The sequence below is a fragment of the Amblyomma maculatum genome, chromosome 1 (genome assembly GCF_055883805.1).
Source record: "Amblyomma maculatum isolate TAMU_Amacu chromosome 1, ASM5588380v1, whole genome shotgun sequence".
Lineage (NCBI taxonomy): Eukaryota > Metazoa > Arthropoda > Arachnida > Ixodida > Ixodidae > Amblyomma > Amblyomma maculatum.
In genome coordinates, this window is record NC_139344.1 from 30,054,199 (window position 1) to 30,070,161 (window position 15,963).

General features: G+C 46.4%; 1 long non-coding RNA gene and 1 pseudogene across 1 annotated transcript; both read left to right on the forward strand.

Annotated features, from left to right (window-relative positions):
• Positions 1 to 2,406: 2,406 nt before the first annotated feature.
• Positions 2,407 to 12,976, forward strand: LOC146202025 (uncharacterized; annotated as a pseudogene).
• Positions 4,615 to 11,511, forward strand: LOC146202026 (uncharacterized). Its single transcript, XR_014703608.1, has 3 exons — positions 4,615 to 4,834; positions 6,181 to 6,306; positions 10,898 to 11,511. It is a non-coding gene; the product is annotated as an uncharacterized LOC146202026 (long non-coding RNA).
• Positions 12,977 to 15,963: the final 2,987 nt, after the last annotated feature.

Sequence of the window (15,963 nt, forward strand, 5' to 3'; positions counted from 1 at the left end):
ACTACCATAAGCCTTCTCTATATCTAGAGCCACCAATGCAGCGTGCATTTTTTTTTTTTTGCGCCGCGCAAGAAGAATTCGACTCTCAAGGTCGCTGTGTGCATTCCATATTGAAAATTTTGCTCCAAATCCGATTTGACAGGGACTAAGAATATGTTTTTGTTCGACAAATTCGGTAACCCGTTCCACACACTTCTTCCCTCTTCCCTTTTTTCTCCTTCTTCTTCCTTCTTTTGAATTGTGCCTCGGTTCTCGATTCGACGCGTGCGGTAAACAGGAAGCAATGATAAATAGTGTTGCTTGACGTAGAACTTCTGATCTAACAGGGGAAACACACTTTCGCCGCATTATGCAGAACCTGATTACTGGGCGAGTTGGTAACGGTTCATTTTAAACCAGCCAAAGGACGAGACACGGGGAAGAACAGAACAGGACAAGGCTGGACTAACAACTGAATATTCATTGAAGGAAAGAAGACAACGAATACTTGTTCTGAAAAGCGCGCGCACAACCTTTGGCTGGTTTGAAATGAACAGAACCTGACATGAGCAAGGGTGATGGCGTGTACAGCGGTTACTTCCAGGCTGCGTCGCGGCAAGGTGGCTGGTACAGCGTTCTCGTGACTGCCACGGGCGACCAAGCGTTGCCCGCCCGCTCTAACGGCAGCAGCGCCGCCAGCTTTCAACGGACGGAGTTCGCCGGTTTCTTCTGGTCCTCCGCTGCCCATGGAAGGATGCGCTTCCCTCCGAGAACGGTCAGCGACCTAAGCGCACGCAACGTCGAACTGTTCAACGTCACCTTGGAGTGGACAGCGCCCGGAAGCGAATACGACACCAGAGATAGTAAGGCCAGTTTTCGTGCCGGTACAATGAGACGGCATGATCTCTGATGAACTGCGTAGACATATCTAATCCCTCAGTTACTTCATTCCATTAAAAGTAATACCACAACTTCAAAGTGGACTGTACAAGCATGACGAATTGTTGGTGGGTGGGAAATGAACTCACTAAGTCAGTACCGGCGGACAGAATGGAATATACAGTGTGAATGTTAATTCACGCGTATGCTGAAGCAACGGCAGGTGGAGTTGCCGCTCATATGGTTAATCCGCGAAAAAGACATTTTGTTCACGTACTCAATTCTCGGCAGTCACAGTGGGAGACGGAACGAAGTTCGGTTAGATAGGTTTCAGTTTCAGTTCTGAGATAATGGATTGACGCTAGTTATAGTGAGCGCAAACCTAGCCTCATGAATTCTCGGAGGTGGAGCCCGTGGTTCCACGTTGTTTTGAACGCTGGACAGTCATTTTCTTACTGTTCTGAAGCAGTGGCCCCCTTCGGCTCTTTGTTTCAATTCCTACTCCCTCGTCCATTCGCTCGAGCCGAGCTGCTGCGTCATGAAAGCCAGAAACCCGAATCGAATTAAATGTCTCATTGAAATACGTACCCAGAACAAGACGGGGTATACGGCATATTTTTATTTGGTTTACATATCTGAGCTGCTGAATTAAAACACCTGAATGGCGCGACACATTCGCTCGCTCTCGTGAGCACATCCGCAAAACTCTAGCGCTGGAAAGACGCTTGAAAACACTTTCAGTACTGCGTGAGGACGCATAAGAGCGGCAGCTGTGAGCCCGAGATGATAAATAATCGTCGCATTTTTCGACAGAGTGCTTGGTCTCCACTGCACATTCAAAAACTTAACGCAATTAAAATTAATCCGGAAACCTCCACTACGGCGTCTCTTTCCCTCTCTCGTCTTTCGCTCCCTCCGTCATCCCTTCGCTATTCGCGCTCCACTCTGAGAGTGATACATTTAGTGTATCTTTCAGTTCCTTACTCCCCCCCCCCCCCCCCCCCCCCCAAATCACTAATTTTTTCCACGCGTGAGAGCGTTCTCATGCCCCAAGGTCGTTTTCACTTCTTTACTTCACATTACCTCGGTCATTCAGCGCCGGCCTCCGGGGTCTCTGCGCTCATCCAAGAGGTTCAACGCCTTCTCATCGCGCACAACAAGGCACTCTGACAGGTTCAGGCGTACGGAAGGCAAAAGAACACCTAGCTTAGTATATGTTGTATTTCTTGGGTTGGTGCCGAAGGCAGCCGCGTGCCTGCGTTCCTGTGCCAAAGACAGCCGCGCGTGCCTGCGTTCCTGTGCTGAAGGTAGCCGCGTGAATGCGTTCGTGTCGCTCACGCTTCTCTCCCTCTTCTGTAACCCTCTCAGCACGAGAGGTTTATGATCTCGGCTCTGGGCAGTAAACGTTGTTGTTCACTGCCGACCAGCGTTCGTGTTGCAGCGCGTGTTCGCGCTGGCTTTACTACAGTGGCGACGAGTTCGAAAATTACCCATGCGGTAAAAGTTGAAGCCGACAGCCTGCCGCAACGTTAAGCACCGACGAGAGCTATGACCAGTCTGCAGCTCCCGACTTTCGACGACACATCAGATAAGTGTGTACCTTACAAGGGCTGAAGCATACTTTGAAGCCAATGCCCAATGCTATTACCGACCAAAGACGGCAGCGAGCCTTGCTTGTGGCAGCACTCAGCACGCAGACTGTTCAAGTGTTAGCGGGACGAATTGCACCTCGGACGCCGAATTCCCTTACTTATGACGAAACAGTCGCAGCTTTAAACAGCTACTACGACCCGAAGCGTCACGAGATAGCGGAGAGCTATAAATTTTTCACCCGTTGTCAACAACAGGGTGAGGCAATGCAGGCATTTCTGGTCGAAATACGGCGCATAGCGGACGGCTGCAATTTTGGGAATGCGCTATACCGAATGCTGAGGGATAGAATTGTTTGCGGTGTACGCTCAATTAACCTGCGCAAGTAGTTACTGGCGAAGAAAGACTTGACGCTGGAGGAGGCTGAAACGCTGGCAATAGCAGCATAAACAGCCGAGAACGATGCAAACAATATTAATGCAGAACAACCAACGGTGCTAAGAATGCAAGCCAGTCATCGCTTTTCATCGCGAGATAATCATTCCAGCGGCGCAGCGCAACAGTGCGGACGATGTGGAAGCGCGACACACGGTGATAACGCCTGCCGCTGGGCTAACGCACGATGTTTCCGCTGCAGGCAACGCGGTCATTTGGCAAAGAAATGCTACAAGGCCAGAACAGATGGAAATGCTGCTAGGCGAACTGCGAGTGTCAAGGCACTGACAGTTGAAACAGCGTCTGGCAACGAGAGCACGGATGAGGCACACGTCTGGACGTTAATTTCGGAAAGAAAAAACGGGTTGGAACCACCATTTCGCTGCACATTTCGGGGGGGGGGGGGGGGGGAGAATAGATCTGGAAATGGAAGTGGACACAGGATCCCCGATGTGCGTCATATTACGGAACGTTTACGACCGACACCGAAAGCAGTGGCCACGCTTGAAAGCGCCACATGTGAAGTTCTCATGTTACGCGGGACAACTGCCGGTGCTTGGCGAACTAGAACTTTCGGTGCGATACAAAAATGTGTCGGTAACCTGTCCACTTACTGTGCTTGACTGTTCAGGACCGAGCTGTGCGGTCGCGATCTGATTGCGGCACTTGGCAGGACGGGCGCTCCGATGACAGAACTCACTGCGCCGGATTCGACAACAAGAAACGCGCCAAGCGACCACATGGTGAACAGACTGCTCGTTGAGTATGAAGATGTCTTTTCGACAGACCAGGGGCTCATCAAGGGACCGCCAGCCAGCCTAAAGCTCAAGGAGACTGCGACGCCGAAGTTCTGTAAGGCCAGATCACTTCCTTACGCCCTCCGTGATAAGGTCTCTCGTGAAATTGATCGGTTATTGTCCCTTGGTGTCTTATTACCCGTGCAACATTCAGAATGGGCTACGCCCATCGTAGTTGTCCTGAAAAAAGATGGCACCGTAAGAATATGCAGAGACTTTAAAGTAACGCTTAACCCGGCTTGTGATATAGAGCATTACCCACTTCCAGTGGTCGAGGACATATTCGCGAACTTAAATGGAGGTTAATACTTCAGCACCTTGGATTTGAAGGACGCGTACAATCAAGTGCCCCTTGACGAAGCGTCACGCGGACTTTGTGACATCAACACGCATTGCGAACTTTTTCGTTACAACAGACTTCCATTTGGAATAGCTTCTGCCCCAGCTATATTTCAAAGAAAGATGGACGCTGTAATCAGCGGGCTCCCAGGCGTCCAAGCTCAGACGGCCACTGACGTCCGACGGACAACCGAACTCGGCCGCAACTCGGCGGCCGATTTCGGACGTCCGCCGGAATTCCGGCGTACGTACGAAAGCGGATGGTCGAATCTGTTCGCCCAGCGGACAGCCGCCGTACGTCCGCCACTGGATTTGCTTTTACACAGCTATGATATAGTTTGTAGTCGTCGTGCTCGTCTGAACTGCGTATAAATCAGTAATGCCGTCAAGTCTGCATTATATGATGCCAGAGCGAATCGATGCGATAGAAAGCGTTTCCATTAAACAGTTTTTTTTTTATTTTCCGCGTGTTTCATCACTGAATTCTTCCATCAAAAATTTTTGATTAAAAGTTAAATGACCATTAAATATTTTTCTATCATGATGCTTCGGTGAAATTTTAATCAGTGGCTGAATAGACGCAGCAAGCAGCAAGCTCAAAAAGAACGAAACCGAACCTATCCTCTTAAAAATCTGAAATGAGCCAATCCAATCCACCTGACAAGTTGAAGTTTAGTCATGGAAGATGGCTTCACGTTTCCGTTTTCTGCATTTTCTGCGCAGTTACAAATACCTACGGCTGTAATGCACTGCTAGCATTGTTTTTGCTGTGGCTTGGTGCGGCTGGCACACTTTGTTCACCCGCCGATTCCAAAGTAAGTATTTCACCGAACTTTTGTTTCTTTAGTGGAACTTTTCGATGCACCGATAGTGGTGAGCTTTTGGGTAAGGAAACAGCTCTGTACAGCAGCCGAACGGTCGAGTGTTTTAGGCGAGACTGACAGGATGGCTCCGCGCCGACTAACTAAAGGGCAGCCTCAAGTCTGAGGGCCATCTTTCTCGGCATTACTGGACGCTGCGCCAGTAAGCCGCGCAACTTCTCTGTCTCTGATAAAGGAGTGCCTGCCCGAGCTTTAAAAGAGTTAATTTGTTAACCATGCGCAACGTGCTGAGTTGTAAAAACTATACGAGAAAACTTTCGCACTCCTCGAGCCTATCGTGCGACATGCCTACACTTGTGAAAACGTCGCGAGTTTTTTTAATGGACAGCCGCTGATCTTTCTCTCTCGAGCTTTACGGCAACTACAGTTTCTAGAAGGAACGGCTGTAGCTACTAAATAACTAAAGGTTTAGTACTCTCCTTCAGCTTTGACAAACCAGGACAGCACCTTGCGCATGTTGGTTATGCATGTGGGACCGAACCGCGCAGAACAACCGGACAAGGAGATGAGAGAAAAAAAGAAAAGCCAGCACTTGTCTTGACCCGTTGTTCTGCGCTGTTCTGGCACGAATTTGACATACCGCCGCCGCGATACAGTTGGGCTGTAAGCTCTGGTGCCTGCAACGCCTTCTTTTATGCAAAACAGGCATACTGGGAGGCCATGCAAGCCGCGGGCTCAAAAAAAAAAAAAACGAGTTGAGCAAAAGTGCGATGAAAACAAAATTGTTGTTGCTTTGTCCTTACAGATATTCAAAGGCTCCTCAGAACTTCACTGCATTATTGACAGCGAGATAATGCCAAAGCTACACTAGAGCCATGCAGCACCTTATAGTGCATGATACTGAGCTTATGTCTCGCACTGAAAGCTCTTACCATGTTCTTAGATTATCATATTAAAGTAGCTTTAAACCCATGCTTGTTAATACAGTGATAGCCATAAATTGAATCTAGGGCATCATGCTCACATACAAGGCTTCTGATAACCGCTGGTCACATGATGTGGGCTATAGCAGAAACCTGTACCTGGTCATCTTACAAGCATTTGTGCAATTGATGCTTTTAATGTGTTGTAAAAGTTTTTGTGTTCTGTTTCTGTATGGGAATGCTTTCCTTATTGAAGGCTAACATTTGGCTTGCTACAGCAAAACCTCTACCTAGTCATCCTAAAAACAGCACTGCAGTTGGTGCTTTTAGCGTGTTGTAAAAGTATTTGTGTTCTGCTTCTGTATGGCAATGCTTTTCTCATTGAAGACTAGCATGAGGCTTCCAAAAATTTTTCAGATGCCATTTGCTGTAGCCGATTTCGTAGGCCAACAGGAAGCAGCACTTTGAGCATGGAAAACTGTCATCCACGGGGGAAAAACAGCAACATCCCTTTGCATTCTCATTTATTTGGTATGGCTAAAAGTGAGTATTGTATCATTATCTATATTATTAATATTGAATCATGATTGTCAGTGTTGAAGTTGTTTGAGCGTTATGATTTTAAACACACAGGACATCCCTTCGACATTAAGGTTTTAGCTTGTTTACATGTAGGATGTAGAACTGGTTTCAACAAACTTTATGCAGCAAATTCTTTTTACATTGTCCACCATGTTACTTTTTGTCATTGTCCATTGAAGTAAATAACCAGTATTTTACGTTTACACAGTCGTCCACTCTTAGCTTGAATGGGAATGTGTGGCATGCAGTTTGCAAAATAGCAATGCATCCGTCACAGCCATGCATCAAGGCTAAGTGGCTGGTGCATAGAGGGACCAGCCGCTCCAGCTTCAACGTCATCTGCCTCTTTGCTCCGGTGTGCAGACGTACATTGAGGCAAAGTGGTTTATGTGTAGAGAAACCAGGAGCTTCTTTGTCACATCTGGCTGTTTGTTACGGTGTGCAGATGCGCATCGAGGCAAAATGGCTGATGTGTAGAGGGACCAGGAGCTGCTGCTTAACGTCCTTCGCCTCTTTACTTCAGTGCACAGCTGTGCATTGATGCTAAGTGGCTTGTGCCTGGAGGGCCCAGGAGCTGCAGCTTCACGTCTGCCTCTTCGCTCAGGTACGCAGGTGCGTATTGAGGCAAAATGGCTTATGCATAGAGGGACCAGGAACTGCTGTGTGGCGTAGTCTGTATATTTGCTATGGTGCGTATCGAAGTACAATGGGGGGGGCTCATGTGTAAATGTACCATGAGCTGCTGCGTCATGTCGTCTGCCTCTTTACTATGATGCGCAGGCATGCATCAAGGCAAAGTGGCTTATGCATAGAAGGACCAGGAGCTGTTGCTTCACATCTGCTATGATGCGCAGCTGCGTATTGTGGGTGGTGGTGGAAAACATTGCCATCAGATAAAAAATACACGAGGTTACTCACTAGCTGACCCTGAGGGGGCCTGTCCTGACAAAAACAAGGGGTCCCTAGTTTGGGACCCCAGTGGTGGTAGAGGGACTAGAGGCTGGTACTTCACGCTGTCTGCCTCTTCGCTACGGTGTGCAGCTGTGATGGATGCAGTGGCATCTCAAAAAGTGCATGCCACGCACTCGCATGTTCAGCCTGAGTGAACGACTGTGTACCTGCTATAGCTTTGTTATTCATAGAATAAACCTAGGCCAAGTTGGATAAATTATAGCTCACCTCATATGTGGTCAGCAAAGAAAAGCCACTCCAGAAAATCTGATGCATTTACTGCATAGGATTCTTATTCATATACATGCTACTGACAAGTCAGATTCTTCACCCTCAGAAATGCCAGAAAAATAACCAAGGGTGCGTCTGCAATAGTCTAGCTTGCTCTTTCTCTGCAGACTTGAGTCAGATGTGTGTTCCATTGCTGTGGGTGGGACAGGTGTGAATCTTTGATTTTAAGCTTGCAACAAGTATGTTATTGTAGTTTAAAGGCAAAACTGTACTAATAATCGCAGCCCCCTGTGGCCTTTATCCCCTTTTAATAGTGTTGCTAGACACTGAATTATTAGTTTACTCTGCACTGTTTCTGTCTAGTTAATGTGCGGAGATGTACATATATTTATATGACTTGGAGTTGTCGACTTTGCACTTAGAAACATTGTAGCGTTATCTGATGTGTTGCTTTCATTTCTTTAATGATTTCTGTAAGGGATCGGTGGGTATGCTAGGCACCATTATTAGTCTGCTCTTTTTGGGTCACCTGTTCAATGCCCAGCTGCGGCCGTCTCCCACTTGCCCTCGGACAGGAGGCGGAGAGACGCACACAGAGAGGCAGCTACAGCAGCTACTGTGCTTAACGGAAACGTAGGCAGAGAGGGAAAGAAGTCCCCTCTTCCGAGGACTTTGCTGTCGCACTCGAAGACGCGGGGACAGGCAGTTTGTTCTCGTTGCTGTGTCATGTAGTGGGCTCATTTTTATTTAAGGAGCTTTGCGAACAGTATACAACTAAGGGGTCCTTAGTACTAAGAGTGCCAAGGGGTCCTTAGTACGCTGACTGGACCCATCACCTGGAGGCAGCACAGCTTTGAAACGAGCACCTCTTTTGGAAGAACTGCTTATCGTTCAAAGAAAAAACACTGTCAGGTTGAAGGGTGTAAGGCCCTCTTCCTTGTTGGGGAGCCCATAAAAATGACAATTATTCAGTGCAGGCGCTCTGAGTGGGGTCTCGTTGAGGATTCCAACCCTGGATGTCAACAATGGTGGGAGATGGCGGCGTTGAAAAAGGGCAAGTGTGTAACGGTGACGGTATGATGCGGAGCGGGAGGATGTGAGTTGGCTCTTCTGATGTGGTCCGCAATGGTGCTGACTCGGACGCCAATAATTGCAATAATTGCCCTGTAAAAGGAGCCGCCAAGGATGCAAGCTTTGGGCAATGGTTGCTCACGTGGGACACTGTTTTGATGGGTTCTAATTTTTTTTTCCTTTTTTTTTCCTAGGGGAGAGAGTTTGGCATGTGACCTAGTGAGCCAATCATTTCGAGGTCCATTCTCTGAATTCTGTTTGTTGTGAAACGAATTTGTTGTCCCTTTTGCATTGCTTGTATTAGGGAGAGGGTGAAGAACTTATGAAAGTGGAAAGACATGCCAAAATGTTTGTTAGCCAGTCATGTGTGAGTTCGTTGTCATTGGGGATGAGAAATGTGGGCGGAGTCCCGAAGTTAATGAAACGGCCCCGCGACCTGGAGAACTCGTTCTGAGCTAGATTTTGATCTCTTTCCTCTTCGGCATAGATCATGGTCATTGTTTCACCTGTTGTAAATACGTACATTCATGTAGAAAATTTTCAGTTCATCTTCCTCTCCGTGTGCAAGTTGTTGTGGCCAGATGCAGTAAATTCACTATTTTCATTTCTATATAACGTGCCTTTCTGAAGATGGTGAGCTCTTTTGTCCAATCCTGTAAGAAAGCAGCAAAGCGCTCCCAAATTTTCCACAAAACTGTGTGATATCTTTAATACTAACTGCGGCTTGGTGTCAGTCAAAACATGTAGTTGAGGTAGATTTCTTCCCCCCCCCCCTCTTTTTGTTCGTTCAAATGAGGACCAGCAGACACTAACTCTTGCTTTTGTAATGCCCTAGGCCCCGCCTTAAGGCAGTACTCCAATGTCAATACCATTTTTATAGCTATGGCTGTCCAACAGCACTAATGTCTTTTATACACTTCTTTTACTAATCTCTTACCCAAGTGGTGGCTTATACTGCGGGGGCGAAAGTCTCTGGACAGTATGTCGAGATTTTGGACTAGAATCGCGATGTAAACGAATTGTGACCTTATTTCTCTTGCACACATAAAAGAACTAACGTTCAACTTTCACATCGACAATATGGTCCGAGTTTCCTGGTCGATGTGAAAGTTATGTGCTTTGATTGCAGTTTGTGTAGTCCACACACTTGTCCCCGATATTACATAGGGGCAAATTAGGCGCCTTTACAGGGGCAGTTTCTTTGGCGCCCACTACCTTCCCCATAAAAAAACTACAGTGTTTCTTGTGAGCAGCTGGCTGCATTTATAAATACCATTACTTTTTTTGTAATTTGTTGTGCGTAGTTGAGAAATCCATGACGTACATGCACAGCTGGTTGCCAGAATTATGCAACCATATTTCAGTAACTAACATCCATGCTACATGCTGCCGGTAATACATCAAGAGCTTGTGGTTGTCAGCTTTTTGTGTTTTGTGTAACTATAAGCCTTGCTATTGTAATGTCACATATAGCGCTGTGGGTAAACAAATAACTTTACTTTTACTCTTGTAGAAGCATGAACACTGCGCAATCACTGCGGCGGGCTATGCTTCTACATTGGGCTTTAGCCACATGTCAAATGTGTATCTTTATTCTGCTGCAGCAGCTTGCATGTTATCAGATAAGTTGCTTCGTCGCAGCTGCTCTAAGGAGACGCTTTCTAGACGCTTGTAGCCTAGATGTTGATGTCGATATACCCCCGACACGCCCAGGGAATGTCTTCGGTAGAGGGTACATGGAAACCAGCGAAATGTGCAGTTTACAGAACAAAAAGGTAACAATTTTAAATGATGTGATTATTGATCACTTCTTTCAGAGCAGGAACAATGACTTTAGAAATCTGCCTGTTAAACCGCCCAAAATGCAGGTTTCTGCCGCCAATGCGTACCTGTGTAATACTGCAATGCTCTGGCTGTGCTTTATGTTCATATACAGCATCCTTTATGCTTAGTTTCTCTGCATGTGCACTCCATGTCTTGGGCATTGCAGAGGGCGCATAGCAGCAAGCATAACATGCCATGTTTGGTCAGAGTGGCATGTTCAAAAAGACGACATAAAAACATTAAAATACTGAATGCCAGGTCCTGGTCAAACTACGTTTGTATCTTTTGTTATTCTGCATGGGTTTTGCTGCTGTTATATGACCTTTCTATATAGTATGTGACAGTTCTGAATGTAGATGCATGCGTACAGTGCCATCTGGAAAAAGCAATTGAGAGAAACTGGCAGTTGCCCTTGGAGATGTGTAATCAAAGTTCAGCACAGATAACTTGAATTTCATTTTCCCTTCTATTGCAGGAGGAGCCCAGCCTGCTCTTTCCATCTTAGGCCTGAAAGACCAGCAACAGCTGATCGAGAAAATGCACAGGATAGTAACTGCTCCTGGAATCCCGGCCTGCGGAGGCCGCCCACAAAGAACTCGATCCTCGCTAATTCCGAAATATTAGGTTTCAATAAATACCTTTTCCTCCACCACCTCCCCAAGGGAAGAGCTGTCACGGCCAAGGATAATTAAAGAAAAAATTATTGAAGTAGATTCTTAATACTCCAGTTGGCCTGCGTTTTACCATGCCATTCCTTAACATCGATATTTTTTTAGTGTAGACTATTTATGCATGCAGTTTTTGCAATAAAGCAAAAAAAAAAATGCTTTACAACCTCGCATGCTGGTATGCCTATGCACTTAGCATGTTTTCAGGAATGGTGCATTTGTGTAAAGCTCAGCTAGCATATGTGCCTCTTTGATGGAAGTTTTAATTGCACACTACTGTTCAGTGCTTTGTGTGTGAAAGTAAAGCAGACAACAGGAAACTTGAACCTGTTGCATATTCTATTGTCTGCTTTACTCTCACGACAAAGGCACTGAGCACTAGTATGTGACTGAAATTTCCATGGCACATGCTTGCTGAGCTTTACACGAATGTTATTAGCAAGTTTTTACACCAATAGCGGGCCCTGCAAGCATGTTCCGGGAAACGTCCGAATGTCCGCCTCCGGCTGCCCGTCGGACGTCCGTTGGACGCGATCCGGATCCACGAACGACAGTCCGACGGACGTCCGCTGTACGTATATCGAACATAACCGGACTTCCGTCGGATGTCCGAAGGTCCGAAAACGGACGTCCGTCGGTCGACCGTCGGACGTCTATGGCCGTCTGGGAGCCTACCTTGATGATGTGTTAGTGTCCGAAGGCAAAGGAGACAACGGAACGCGGCTCAAGAATGTGTTGGAACGATTCCGGGAGCATGGTGTCAAGCTTAGGGCCGATAAATACAAGTTCCGGCAGACTTTGGGCATCGTATATAGATCAGCAAAGCCTACACCCTATCGAAAAGAACGTAGACGCCATTATGCAAGCCCCGCGCCCAAGTAACGTGAGCGAACTGCGTTCGTTCCTTGGTATGCTCACGTACTACGCACGGTTTCTGCCGAATATGTCGACTGTGCTCAGCCCGTTATATCGACTCATGGGAAAAAGAACCCGTTTAGAGTGGTTACTGCTACATTCGAGCGAGATAAACAAAGCCTGAAGAACGCACAAATTCTCGTGCATTTTGATCCTAACAAGGAGTTGAAATTAGAGTGTTACGCATCTCCGTATGGTGTGGGCGCAGTGCTGTTTCATTCGATAGGAAATGAACACATGTCAATTGGGTTCCATTCCAGAACACTAACAAAAGCAGAGCAAAACTACTCGCAGCTGGAGCGAGAAGCACTATAGCCCTCATCTTTGGCGTTTCTCGTTTTCGTGACTATCTTCTAGGTCGGCAGTTTACCCTGATGACCGACAATCAACCACTGCTCAGGCCTGCCGCGCGAATTCAGCGGTGGGCATTATTCTTGGGCGGCTACCAGTACAAGTTACAGTACGTGCCAGGGAAACAGCTGCTGACAGCAGATGCCCTCAGCAGGCTACCAGCGCCGACTACGGAACCGGGGACCGAGGGTGAACCGCCGGAGTATGTCCTTTCATTGGAATCCCTGGAAGAAGGTATAGTGACGACGCGCGAATTGCAAGAGCTGACGGCCAAAGACCCGAGGTTAGCCAGTGTCACACACTACATTTTGCATGGATGGCCTAAAACAGCTAAAGGAATGGCGAGGGACTTGTTGCCGTTTTTTGATCGTAAGCTGGAGCTATCGTGGGCTCACCGTCTTATCTGCTGGGGCAACAGAGTGGTGATACCGCGGAAAGCGCAGGAACGGATGTTGCAGCTGCTACATGAAACTCATCAGGGCTCCTCTGCAATGAAATCAGTCGCGCGTTCATTGTTCTGGTGGCCAGGCCTGGACAGGGACAGTCAAAACTTGTCTGCGCAGTGCCGCAACTGCGCGCAAAACCTGCCAATGCCTACGGCAGCCCCACTAGTGAGTTGACCGAAGACCGTGGACCGGTGGTCTCGTATTCGCATCGATTTTGCAGGGCCGTTAGGTGGCAAGATGATACTGATAGTGGTTGATGCCCACACGAAGTGGATTGAAGCAGTACCCTTGAAGCACGCGAATACCGCTAGTACAATCCGATGCCTAAGGAGCATGTTTTGCCGGTTTGGCGTCCCTACTGAAAAAGACCCATATGATTTTCATATAGGCCACATATGAATTCTTATAGGCCACATATGAATTCATATAGGCCACATATCGATTCATATGGGGTCAAATTCACACCATATGGGGCATATAGGACTAGGCGCAGTTTATATGGGCAAGTGATATGAGGCCATATGTGCCCCATATTGTGCCCATATCCATATGCATTGCAGGACATATGGATCATATGGGCACTGGGCATATGGGTGCAGAGTTCATATGGGTGCCCATATATCAACCAAACTTGGATTGTCAATGGCTCATTTTTCGCATTATGTTGAAAATGTACATCACCTGGGCATCCATATGTAAACAACACAGTAACTTTAACTATGCCAAGGTGTCGAAATCACTCAAACTTATTAAATTAGTGTTTGGTTTTCCCAAGAATGGAAGCTTACAGGAAAGCATTGATGAGATGTGTTCCTCGCGAGGAGTTTACGCCAACCGGATACATTTCAAGGTAAGCAAATAAAATTTCACCGCTTTTGATGGCTTTAGCTTATGTGCCACAAAATTCAACACACAACAAAAACATTTTGTAAATTTAAAAAGTTCGCTCAAAAGCAAGGAGTTGATACGGCTCCGTTCGGGCAATGTGACAAGAAGTTAGATGCAATTTGTCCTTATTTTCGTTTTATTTTCTTTTAAGTTTTTCTTTCTGAATTCCTTCGCATTTTTTTGGAATCTTTTCTTTACTTCTTCTTATTGTAACCATACGTTTTTTTGTGATGCGTTCTTATTCTTCGAACATGTATCCTACACAGTGATGGTACAATTTATCACTCCCCACCAGGGCGCTGCTACATAAAGAAAAAGTGAAGCAATTAATAATAAAGTATATAGTTACAGGCGTGATTGCTTAATCGTACAATACTAAAATGCATTCTTGAATAGAGTTGCTTTTGGATTCTTGACAATGGCTAAAAGTAGTTACATTCTGCTTATGTGCATGGAACAATTAAATGGCTTCAAGGAAGCTGCTTATTTGATGTAATAAAGTATGTCATTGCACTTTATGTGCCATTATCACAAACATATACAGAACAAAATTTCAATAATCCAATTCCTTTCTTAGATCAAGATAAATATTCAGCTTCCACAATGACACGTAATCATTAAAAGCAGAAAAAAGAAAGATCAGCCTCACCCCTCCCCACTCCCAAATTTTTTCGTGTTGTCATGCACCGCCAGCTATTGTCCCTCTCTCATCGCCTTCATCCCCTGCATACCACGCTGCTTCCTTCGTTTTGCCTATTTATTTTTTTCGTTCGAGGTCGGTACCCATGGTGCAGCTGCTTAATTGTTAAAGCCCTCCCCACCGCTCTCCCCTCGCTCGCATCCGATGCTTTCTAAACTTGAAACTTCTGGTGGTGGTAGTGGTTTATTTATTTTTTTAATTCCCAGAAACGCGATGTTTGGGAGACGGCTCGACTTCTGCTTGCTTCTGCACCGGTGACGAAGGGCTTGTTGAGAAGAGGCAAGGAGGGACGAATACAGGAAAGGGGAAGTGGGTTTAAAAGGGTAGGAAGTGGGGGGGGGGGGAGAGGTTTAAAAGCCTATTTTAGTCAAGGTGTCGGCAGGTACAGGCAGGTACAGGTGTGCGGTAGCAACGGTGCTAGCTGGGGTCATTTTTATTTTTCCTCTGCTTTGTGGCTAGCTCGTACGGTTCAAGTGGTTTGGGGTCATCTAACTGAAGAAGGCGTTTTTTTCCGATCTCGGTCTCCGGGGCGGAGGGCTTTTGGAAGTTTTCTTTTTTTTTTTTTTTTTTTTTTCAGAGCATGGAATGTTTGGCTATATGGTAGGTGTCGCGCGTTCTCATAGGAAATTCCTTACATACCATTTTTATGTTGCCGGATTTTTTCTCTTTATGTACTTGTATTCCCATATTGCAGTCAAAGCGCAGTATAGAATGTATACTGCTTACAACACCTAGGTCGTGAAGCCGCGAACATTCGCATTATAAACACGTATCGCACTTATTTTTTGGCCTTATGGCTCACGCCAGATGGGTAACTTCCCTTTCGAGAACATCTCATTAATGAGTGAGCGAAAAGCAACCCACTAAGTCTGCTCAGCACTTGATTATTGTTTCAGCATATCGTACGCCGCGCTACTGCGAAAATTACCGCAACCGCCGCAGCACGGAACGATAAGCACTGCACGGGCCTGAATTTCCGGCTGGGCGCGGCCCCAGCCCATCTTTTGAAGCCCGACCCCAGCCCGAGCCCATGGCTCCAAGCCCGGGCCCATGCTAACATGTGCTTCCGAGGATCGGCCCGGCATAGGCACTGCAAAGTCAGCCTGCGCGGGCTCCTTAAAAGACTGTACTACCAAGGCTCTTAATTGGGCTAGTTGGGTGCTATAGGTTGGGATGTAGCGGATAGTGGACGAGGAACTGTACACCTACTTTCTGTATGCGTCTTTCATGTGCACGAGACACTATGTTGGAAGGGAGCTAGTTGCAATAAACTTACCAATAAAAATGTATGTGTTAAGAGCCATGAGTAACTATCTCTGTTATCTAAATTGCTGAATTAGCGATTGTAGATATATGCCGTGCACGATTTTGTTTCCTTCGGTCATGACTGCACTTCATTTGTAATTGCTTAGTTTACTACTATGTACGCACTTTTGATGTAACCAACCCACTCCCATCTATGTCTCGAATAGATAAGGTTATAAATAAATAATATTGCTTAAATATGGTACATATAATAACAAATCAAGATGGGATAACATTCTGACAAATATTCTCAGCAGAGAAGGGCATT